The sequence below is a fragment of the Benincasa hispida genome, chromosome 4 (genome assembly GCF_009727055.1).
Source record: "Benincasa hispida cultivar B227 chromosome 4, ASM972705v1, whole genome shotgun sequence".
In the NCBI taxonomy this organism is placed as follows: domain Eukaryota; kingdom Viridiplantae; phylum Streptophyta; class Magnoliopsida; order Cucurbitales; family Cucurbitaceae; genus Benincasa; species Benincasa hispida.
The window spans coordinates 48,518,369-48,530,752 of NC_052352.1; positions in this window are offsets into that span (position 1 = coordinate 48,518,369).

Consider the following 12,384-nt stretch of genomic DNA (forward strand, 5'->3'; position numbering starts at 1 on the left):
TCTAATGTCTCAACGAGTGGAATGTTGATATGAAGTTGCTTTAAAATGTCCAATAACTTCTTGACTTGTGTATTTTGGTTCACCTTTTACAATCTCTGAGAAAAAGGTATTGGTGGCTTATATACTGTATTCTTCTCTTTTGTAAATACTGACAACCCTTCTTCGTCTTTCTTTTTGACTTTTTCAACCATTTTTTTCTTTTCTTCAGCTATTGAGGCCATACCTTCCTTAGACTTAACATTGTTGATCCTATCTTACAACTATGTTCTTGCTCTCTTGGTATTTTTGGTCCTTCATATTCTAGCCCACTTCTTAAGGTGATAGCTTTGCAGTGTTCTTAACCCTTTGACTTTGGGGCCTCTGTGCTACTAGGTAGTGTCTCTGAAGGTCTACTCTGAATCTCTTTGGACAGTTGTCTCACCTGCATCTCCAAGTTACGAAGAGCGACATCATTTCTTGCCATATATTATTTTAGTAAATCTACCATTGTATGGCTCTTCTCAGGGGGAGGTGCTAGTGGCTATGCTTGTGACTGCTGTTGCGACACTTGAGGGAATCCTGATGGAATTGTCCTTCTCTGCTGCTAAGATGTACTTGCACTGTTGTTAGATTTTGCTTATGCAAAATTTGGGTGTGACCTCCATCCTAGGTTGTAGGTATTGGAATAAGAATCCTAGTGCTCTTGTGCCTTTTGGAAAACCTACATAGCACATTGAATAGGGGTTATATATACATTCAATAGATAAACGGTTAGCAGTAGAAAATTCACAGGTTTTAGGTTCAGCCTGGACAACTGTCAGTTTTTGTGGTCCTATCATAAAATTTTGAATCATATTTTTTATAGTTGTTAACTGTTGGCTCATGGATGCGAGTGTATCCACTTCTTGTATTTCAATAATAGTTTGTGTGATTGAAGTATATTCTCCATCACCCCAATTCTGATTGTTGTTTGCAAACATGTCCATGATCTCTTGAGCTTCATTTATGGACTTTTTAAGCAAAGATCCTCCCGCAGATGCATTGCTCATTGTCTTTGATGCTTGGTTCATCACATTATAGTATTGCTCTATCACAATGCAAGCTGAAAGTTCGTGAAATAAGCATTTCCTCACCAACTTCTAAAATCTAATACATGCCCCATCAACAGATTTAGATGGAGATTGCCTAAATGTAATGATGTCTCCTCTATATTTTGCATTCTTGTCAGGTAGAAAATATTTTCCTAGCAACTTATCTACTAGGTTGTCCTATATGGTGGAGGCAATGAATTGAGCCACGCTTAGATATCTCCCTACAAAGAATAAGGAAATAGTTTTAGTCAAAATGCATCTTTAGAAATACCATTAACTTTGAAAGAACGACAAATTCTCATAAAGTGTTTCAGATGTTTATGGGGAACCTCGTTAGGTAGCCCAACAAATTGTCCAAATGAGTTTAGCATCTGAGACATCAAACGCTTGATCTCGAATGTGGGTGCATCTATTGGTGGATCTAAAATGCCAGTGTCTAAGGTCTAGAATGTAGGAGCTGCATAATCCCTGATGGCATTGTCTCTATCTTCGGCAATGAAGATAGGATTTTAGCGTTCAGGTTGTTGTAGTGGCTATTGATTGTCATTCTATTGTACCCCATTCATGGGAGGGTTTGGAGGATCGACTCCAAAAGGTGGGTCCATTTGAATTTGTCGCACGAATTCAGCTTCAGCGAGACTCTCTTGTGTGCTCAACTCTTTCTACTCTTGACACTTTCGCCTTTGTTCTTGTCTCCAACAGCATCCTTTCTATTTCAGGATCTAGTTGAAAAAAGCAAGGCCTTCTTCTCATGCACTGAGTCTTCCTTGCAAAACAAACAGCAACGAAAAAAAGTTAGATTTTCTGAAAAAAGTCAATGTGGTCGCATTGATCATTCACAATCAATAATGAAATAAAAATTCCGCTAGTGCCCGACAACAGCAACGAAAACTTGATCGACCAAATGTATGAAATGTAAAATATTTAAAATCAATAAGGTCTAAGTGCAAGCATACACTATTGAAGAAGTAATAATCTCGAAGTATTCTGTGTATCAAACCCATATGACTAGCAGTATTTTTAATTTGATCAAGATAGTAATTCTAATGCAACCGAACGAACTAGGATGAAGTGTTATGTGAATGAGTAGAAATTGAAGTTAAAAATAGTAAACAATGGTAATCGAAAAGTGCTAACAGTGCTCCAACCTTTCGGACTCTATGTTAGAAGTGATGGGGTCGCATCACACTAGGACAATGAAAATGCTTGGGCAGAAATCTACACCTATTCGATCTAGTGTCCAGTTTCTATAGGAGTTTTCTGCAGCTACTATCGAATGTGCCCATTGGTAGTTAAACCCTAAATAATTTAAGTTTCTATACCTTATGGTATCCCTCATTCTTAAGGTGACATGACCCTTCTATTCCTATGCTCTTTGTCTAATATCCTTTTGCGAGATTCATTTACACTCTAGCATTCTTAGCACTAAAGCTCCACTGGATTGTTAAATTAAGTGGCTAGTTACCAATATTAACTTTAATTTAACCAAAGAGAATGCATAAATCAAGTTTGTATAAAGTGCAATATTACTTAAGCCATAAAGACCCTAGGCATCTACATTGTTCAACCCCTTGAGGAATTTAGCTCATGATAGATGACAAAATAAACATTTTTATTAAATCAAGAATCATTATTGCAATGTGGTTCGATTGATAAAAAGATGGAAAAATAAAATAATTACAAAAGCTAAATGGGAAATAAAGCTAGAAAATAACAACTCTAAAGAATTTAGGAAGATTTTCAAACTTCAAGTCTTTCCCTAGGATGATTTTCCATTTTCCAAGGTGAAATCATTCTTCAACACACACTTCCATGTGAATAGATATCCTAGAGTCGCTACGTCTTATAGGAACTTCCGTTCTTAAGGTTACTTACTTGAAATACTGAGAAGGAACCCAAGGGGTTGCAGTAAAAGATGGCAGAATCGGTGAAGAAGAAGATGGGGGGTGGGGGCAGCTATGGTAAGTTACGTCTTTAAGGGAACAGGTTTCCAACCTTTTTATAGGCACAAAAATGGTTGAGGAATGTCAGATTTCAAGCTCTGAACGATTTCCAGGCAAAATCAAAGCTAAATAACTGATCAAATCGTGAGAATCAGAACTGCCTTTGACAAGTTCGATTTCTGAAATTTTAGAGCTCAATGATGCGGGCGCAACACTTCTACTACGAGAACCAAATGTAAAGTTTGCAGAAACGGCCTCAAACCCTGCCAAAAATCACCAAATTAGCTCCAAATAAGAAAATAACAATTTTTAAATTTAATTACCTTCTAGAAAACTTGGTTTAAAAAAATATGACTAAAATGTTAAGAAAACTCGTGCACAGATTCATTTTTTTTCCATAGCAAAAGTGCCCAAATAGAAGCTCAAATTTATGCATTTGATGACATGACTCACAATGCTACCTTTACGCGCGGGTCTAACGCTTTGGCAAAGGCGTCGCGATGTTGTCCCTAGTGTCGCATGCTACGCAACTGATATGAATACGAATTTCAGTTTTTAGCAGAGAGGGGAGGACATTTCACTCGATTTTTCACTTGAAATTTCTAGATCTCTACATTAATTCTTCATCTTTTTCTCTCTTTCATTCAATTTGTGTGTAATTTCTTGAAGATTCTTGTTCGGCGAGGCTAAGGTAAGTCTTTCTAGTCTAGGTTTGGATTGGACCCTAATTTTCTTAGTATTGAGAATTTTATTTTTCAAATTTCTTAATGAATGCTTGCTGTAATTTTCATTCTTAAATGGTAATTGAATTTCTATGCGTTGAATTTTAGAGTTTTTGGCCAATTCTCTTTAATTATTTGATTGCTTGAGTTTAATTGTGCATTTATATATATTTTATCTCAAAGAGCAAGACTTAAGCATTGTATTAATAATCTAGGCTTTCCAAACTATTAATTTAACTTAGCTAAATTTTCTTTACGTAATGCGGTTGCTTGATTGATATGGACGCTATTGAACCCAATTAATTGAAGTATCTAGGATTGATTAATAAATTAATCATGAAATTAAGGAATGCATTTCTAGATTTTAGTGTGCATGAGCTAAGATACTAAGAAAATTGGGAGGATTTCTAATACCTAGACCAGATTGTTTTAAATGGAGTTAATTCTTTTTCAATTTCGCTTTTAAATATTCATTGCAACAAATTAATCACCAACATTCCCCACCCAATGCTTATCATACGGATTCATAAATAGGCTAAATATCTCAAGATTCTCTGAGGTTCGACCCCATACTTACTATTTGTGCTACATAATAGTATAAGATGTAGGATCAGTGAATTTATAAATATTATTTTCTTAGTAAGGGTTCGTAGGTGACAACAAATTTGAGCTAATAAATTGCCGTTGTTGTCAGGGAATCTTAGCAAGTGTTTAGCTGATTTTTTATATCGATTTTTTTTGTGTATTTCTTATCGTGTATGACCCGTACTTTTATTCTAAACTTCTCTCAAATGACCGGAGCTCCATAGATGCCGCAGCTTGAGGAGCCCTAGTTGATAAAACACCTTTTGAAGCAAAGGAGTTGATCTCGAGAATGGTTGAGAATGCTCGATAGTTTACTACAAGAGCAAATGGAATGACCCATCCGACTCACTTGAGGTAAAAGAATTATGTTCTCAAATTTATAACCTTACTACTCCTATGGTACAGATGGCCAAAACTCAATTGAAGGCTCATACCCCTATAGAGGAAGTCAACTATATTGGATGGCAAAGGCGCGATCCCTACAATAACACTTACAACTCCGGATGGCGAGACTATCCTAACATTAGTTGGATATGCCAAGGAGATTAATAAGGGAGTACATCCAGCAACCCTAGCTCACCATTGGAAGATATATAAAATCATTAACAACCAATATGTTGTCATTCTAGAAGGAAGTGAGTACTTTCCGACAAGAAACAAAGATCCATGAAAAAAATGGCATATTCCAAAAAGAGACAAGACAACGTATGTAACATTTAGCCAACCAAATCACTCAGTTGGCCACCACGATAAACAGACTTGAGGTTCAATATGGTAAGCTCCTAGCTCAACCTGAACCACACATGAAGGATGTAACTGCCTTGACTACTGTAAGTGTCTCTAATCTCCCCTAAATCTTCTAAATTTGTGAGCCCTGAATCCTCTAACTCTGTGAATTCTGAATTTGACCTTTTGAAATCCTAACCCCTCAATCTTTTAACTCTTTGAAAGTTGAATTTATGAAATTTGAATCTGTCAATTTTATTTTTGAAAAAGAATTTAATGAATTGTTTGGTTTCAATGAAAACGGACGAGACCCCGAGCACCTAGGATATTTAAGCAGGTTAGTTCTAATTCTTTGAATAAATCTGATTTGAATACTTATATAACTATTGGTCCTTGTCCAGAAAGACTTCTCGATCCTATGAAGTATGAAGAAACAGGTAAATCTACTGAGAACCCTGCAATGGTGACTGCTAACTCCTCTAAAACGAGCTAAAAGTAGTGGGTCAAGAAGGAAGAAAAATGTTTGGTGCTCAAGCAACAATGATCATTCCCAATAATCTACCTATCAAACACGACCATCCAGGTATGTTCTGCCAACACTGTAAAGTAGATAAGAAGAAGCTGCAGCATGCTTTGATTGACCTAGGAGCAACTGTAAGTATTATCCCTGCATCTCTATTTTATGAGCTTTGACTGTTAGATCTTCATAGTACTAATGTAGTAATTCAATTGGTCGGTCGTAATTTCACTAAATCACTTGGGGTAGTGCATGATGTATCCGTTAATGTTAATGGTTTAATCTTCCCCGCTAATTTTTACATCCTAAACTATGACCAAAATGCTCACCCACTTTGGAACACTGTTATTTTAGGTAGACCTTTCTTAATAACCGCTCTTGCAAAAATTGATGTAGAAGAAGGGTTTCTATCTGTAGAACCAATGGAATTGTTAGAAAGTCTTTATCTTGGATAAAAATGCTTCCATTAATCCGTTTGCTTCTAGTGAATTACTATACCGCAGAATAATGGAAAAGAAAGAGAAGTTGAGATGGATGGAAAGGAAGAGCAAATCAAATTCGATCCTGAATGATCAAGCTAATACGGTCAAGCAACGACCTTAAAAAGTTGTGCTTCCTAGAGGAAGCAAAGCGTCAAAATTTTAATGCTTTCTTCCTTTTTCTTTGTTTTTCCTTTTCGTAGTTAGAGTTTTGAATTGATTGAGAAAATTTTGAATGATTTTTTTTTTTTTTCGTAGATGATCTTATTCTTGATAAGTGATATCGCATGCTTCAACCTACGCACATGCCTCGAAGGAATAGAATTTCTCAGAGGAAGGACATGGACACGTGTACTTTCAAAATTCATTTCGAAAATCAAGAAGAAACAGAGAAACATAAAAAAAAAATAGAATAAACAAAACTCATAACCATGTCGTACAGAGGATAAAGAGATTAGATTAACTAACCCTTGAAGACCGTCTTCAAGCAATTCTTCTCTGCAACTCACAAACAACCATAAACTTCTCCACATAGATTTCTCCCTCGATTATAACGTACAGGAACACCACCAGCGGGTTTTCTTTACTATTCTCTAGAATAAGAATCAAGGATGTGTGACATCATTGATTTGGGTAAGGGAAGAGAATTTGAGAGACGGAGAGAACTTTTGTTCTATAGAGAGGAAGAAGAGTGAGTACCTTCTACAACATAACCATTTTACTATATTTTAACATTATAAAACTCTTTTGTGCATCACTCATGTGAGAGGAGATAACTCCTATCAACTTCACGTTAACTCCCTTGCTAACGACTGAGGAGTTAACGTTAACATTTAATTTAATATTACATTAAATTTCATTTAATTTAATTTAATTTAGTTTAATTCATATTAATTAATATAATTTCTTAAAATCATATATTTAATTAATATTAATTAAATATATGATATTTAGTTAATATTATATTTGAATCATATTCAAATGTATTTCGTCTCATATACTATATTTTTAATATGAATCTCATTTACATTAAAGTTAACCTATAATTTTAATCGATGAAATGACGTTGATTTTCCTAAATTAAATAATTGAATTAAGGGCATTGAGAAAATCTCTTTAATCTCCTTAATTATTATTATTATTATCATTATTATTATTATTTTACTACAAGAGAAAAAAGACATGAGCATTTATTTTGTTGGAAAAAAAAAAAAGGATGACCATTGTATTTACAAGAATTTGTCTATTTTATTTAAATCTAGAATTAAGGAGATGTGAACATTGATGCAACGAGTGGTTATAAAATGAAATCTATAGTCAAACAAAAAAAATTCATCATGCTAAGGGAGATAACACACTCTTTAAAACATAATTCTTTTCAAAATATGATTAAAAAAAAAAAAAAAAAAAAAAAAAAAAAAAAAAAAAAACTTTATACTAAAAGCTTAAAGTGACCATTTGTAGGCTAAAAAAAGATAACTAAGTAATAAAATAGGAATTAGTATAAAATTAATAATTAAAACAACAGTAACTAAATTATATAAATAAAGTTCAAATACTATTTTGATCCTATAATTTTGGTTTTGGTTCATTTTTATCTATGTACTTTTAAAATGTTCATTTTATTCCTCATACTTTCATATTAAATTAAACATATAGTTTAAATATGCATCTCATTCTTATTAATGTAACCTATAGTTATAATATGAATCTCATTCATAATATTTTTAATGTTTGCATCTTATTCAAATAATCTATTCTCTTATATAACTTATAGAATTAATAAGAATCTCATCCACATTAATTTTAACGTATAGTTTTATATGAATCTCATTCATATAAATAATATTTGAATCTTATTCAAATATTTATTTCTCTCATATATACTATAAATTATAAACCATATTTATAATTAACTATATATTAAAATGTATCGATATACATTCTACTAATTGTATCTTATACAATTAATTCCCTTATTTATTTTAAACAATTCAAATTAATCCAAAATTAACTGATTCTCATTTTTACCTTTTGTAAGCTAGCAAGTGAACCTAACGGACCTACAGATTAGAAGCTCTAATGATTCGAGATTAATTAATTAAACTCTTTAATTAAATTAATCAACATTCATTAACTGTGGGTCACTTCACTAAAAATCCACAGTTGCACTTTTCGCATTGTAGATATATTTTTATGTCCATGGATATACCCAATCAATAGTAATTTGATCCTTCACGAATTACTCGTAACTACAGTTGGATGAAACTACCGTTTTAGCCCTATAGTTACATCTAACTACTTTAATACCACTGGTCCCTCTAATGAACAAACAATTTATAGTCCAACTATAAGTTTATCCCTTTTGGACCACTGAGAGGGTGACACCTCATTGTTTAAGACTCAGAATGAGCTATTAAGGGAGCAATTCATCTATTTACCCTAAAGATGAGAATGAGTGAATTTCATCTTGTGTAGTTTTATTCCCAGATCCCTACTCGAACAAATTCCAAAAATGGTAAGCTTGTTGAGTCGACAAATCTGGCGACTCTCATCCATACAAATCAAAGGATTGCCTTCATCTACCGGAGTTCACAACTCACTCAGGATTAAGGTCAAGTCACCTATGGTCATTCTAGGAAATGTTAATCTCTTCAATCAACGATGTTATAATGAGAGACTAATCATTTTTCGGTTCGATCTTATACAAACTCTTTGTATAGTATATCTCCACTTACATGTCTCCACATGAACGACTAGGATCAAATCCTTTATAACATTTTATAACTATTGTAACAATTACAAAGTGGGTCATATCCGTAGTGCCACCAGGATAAGGCACCTAGACCATTTAGGTTATTACCTAAACATCACCTGTATCTCAGCCATATACATGTTCAAGTTACATAAAATAACATTGGATCTTTTTTTAATTGATTATTTCATATATAAAACAATCAACCATTATTTCCAATAACATATAACACGAAGTTTTAGGACATACATCCCAACATTCCCAAATCAGAGGACTTCTATGTTTCCCTCCATTTATTTGTCCATGTGCTTTAATTTTTATTTTTCATACATTAAGGACAATTCATGATTTAAAAGTTGGTGTAGTTTCGCATGTTCGCATATTATTCTTTCTAAATTTGGTTGATGAAATTTTTTGTTCATGATTTGATGATATATTCGTGATGCGTATATGGTTAACCCTTGAGCATCTAAACTCGGATTTTGCATGAATGATTCATCAACTGACTGAACAAATGCATGATTGTTTGCTATGTCTCTTCAGTTCATTTCAATGACAGTTAATGATACACTTTACTTGTTTATAGTTGCATAATCTTAGTATGAAAAAAACATTCATAATTTTGAGCCTGTATTAAAAAAAATTGTCATTTCATGCATATTTTAGTACTTTGTTTGAATAATTTTGAATCTTTGATTCTTAGAAATGGATTATCTTACTCGAATTTTTGTTATCACCTCAAAAAATCCACTTTCGCTTTAAGTGTAACCTCTCTTGTTTTAGGTTAATACTAGATTAAGAGAATAAAAGAGCCTATGTGTGTGATATTAAAAACAGAAGAAGAAGAAGTAAGTTCAAGTATAAAATTAGAAAAAAATACAAGAAAAGAAAAGAAAAAGCAAGCTTGCTAACATAAAAAAAATGGAGTGAGTGTATGGATAGAGATGAAACAAGCTACCCTCATTGTGCTCAGTTAGGACGTTCATGAGAAAATAGTGGGTATAAGTCCCTATAATGGGTGTGTGAGAACTAGCATCTCTAGATAAAATAAATGTCCTATACTTTTCAATTGCGTATCAGGCATCCCTAATCAGAGTATTACCCTTTTTTGCAAGAAAAGTATGTCGAAAACCAATAAATGAGCCGAGAGCAGTGGGAAAAAAATTGGGAGTTAGATAAGTAATTTTCGAGTATGCTTAGACCTAAAATTGTAAAGCTTTGTACTCATTCATTCATGATTTTCTTTGAAAAAGTTCTTATAAAATTTCATCTCAATTAATTATTTTTTTAATTGCTGTAGTGATTACAAGTATATCTCGGAGACTATTAAAACTCGAGTCTTGAACCATAAAATAAAAGTGAACAAAAACTTTTATGCATGATTGCATGTTTCTACCTTGCTTAGGATGATCAAGAATTAAGTTGGAGGTGTTTGATAGCACCATAAAAGTGCTATAATTATTAGTTTAATTTACCCTTGTTCATGAATTTTATGTGTTTATTGTTATATTTTGTAGGAAATAATCATCCAAGGGATAAAATGGTTAAGTGGATAAAAAACGAGATGAAAACGACCTTATTAGCATCAATAAGAAAAGAAAGAAATTACAAAATTGTCTATCGATATTAGGAACAAGTGTCGCACAATCGCTAAGAGAAGCTTCCAAAAGTGCGATTGTGATAGTTGGTATCAGAGCCAAGTCGGCTCACAGAGGGAAAAATCAGTAAACATGTCGGCGACAAAGAACTTGAACAAGTCCCATGTGGATAGGCTGGTAGAGATGGAAAAACAAATGCTCTACTTGAGGGAACTCCCTGATAGTATTTGTTTCTTGGAAACTCGATTGCAAGAAGTTACCGAGAAAGTCGACGGAATTGATGCGGTTGTTGCCTGCCTAGATGGGTTACCCGTCAAAGAACTGATGATAAGGGTGGAGACCCTAGAGACAAAGGTTTCACGATTCGGCAGTTTTGAGCGTGGGGATAGCTCAACGGGCTCTGTTGCCCACATAGAGGAGCACGTAAAAGATTTGGATGACTACCAGAAAGCAATAATTCATATGGTAACTGATCTGTCAGAAGATTTTCAATCGGCCTTTGATGTCGTCGTTACAAAAAGTTGCAACGCTATGGAGAGCATAGCTCTACACTCAAAGGCAGAAGCGTTATTTTTTAGAAAATGAAGACAACGTTGTGGTGCCACTGCATTGCGTACTTTGATGGAAAGCAGTGTTGCAACATTACCTTTACACACAAAACCTACGCTTGGGCAGAGGTGCCGCAACGCTGTGCAGCTGATATAAATATGAATTTCAATTTTCAGCAGAAAGGAGAGGATATTTCACTCAATTTTTCACCCAAAATTTCCAGATCTCTCTACCTTAGTTTTTCTTCTTTTTCTCATTCATTCAATTTGCTTGTAATTTCTTGAAGATTCTTTTAAGAATTCAAGGCTAAGGTAAGTCTTTCTAGTCTAGGTTTGGATTGAACCTTAATTTTCTTGGTTATGAGACTTTGATTTTCTGAATTTCTTGATGAATGTTTGTTGTAGTTTTCATTCTTGAATGGTTATTCAATTTCTATGCATTGAATTTTAGAGTTTTTGGTCAATTATCTTTAATTCTTTGATTGCTTAAGTTTAATTGTGCATTTATGTATGTTTAATATCAAAGAGCGAGACTTAAGTATGCTTGTAGGTAAATTAGGTTATTAAGATAACCTTTTTACAACATTGCATGATAATTGTTTTCAAGAACCATTGAATTATTAATCAAGGCTTTCCATACCATTAATTCAACTTAGCTAAATTTCCTTTACATAATGTGGTTGCATGATTGATATGGACGCTAGCACACCTAATTAATTGAAGCATCTAAGATTGATTACTCCCATTCGGTCTTGTGTCAAGTTCCTTTAGGAGTTCTAAGCAGCTAATGCCTATATTTCTATGATTAGGTGGATCTTAGGTTAATTTCATGCAATTTCTTTATCCTATAGTATCCCTTATTTCTAAGGCTAAATGATAGTCCTATTTCTAGGTTCTTAGTCCTATATTCCTTTGTGAAATCCGTTTCTATCCTAACCTCCACTAGATGGATAAATTAAGTGGCCAATTTAACTTAACGATATTTATCCATAAACTCAATAAAGGAAATACATAAATCAAATAGATATAAAGCATAAGCAGTGTGTCAAGCCATAAAGCCTTAGGGTATTCACATAACTGAACCCCTTTAAGAACTTAGCTGATGATTACAAACAAATGAATGGATTTCATTTTATCAATAACCATGATTACACGATGAATGTTCAACAAATGAAAAGAAAAGAAAATAGAAAAGTTTAGAAATGACCTAAGAAATGTTGAAAAATACAATGTGATGATGCCTCAAGGCAATTTCTCACTCTCCTAATTTTTCTCCAAGGTGATTCTCCTTTTTTCAAAGATGAATTTTATCCCTCCACATGTTTTCATGGGGTAGGAATGACCTAGACTCTCAAATTTCAAAGGAACTTTCGTTCTTGAAGCTTTCTGACTAGAAAGTAAGATTTCATCCAAGGGTGGTTGAATGTTATGGATGGATTGT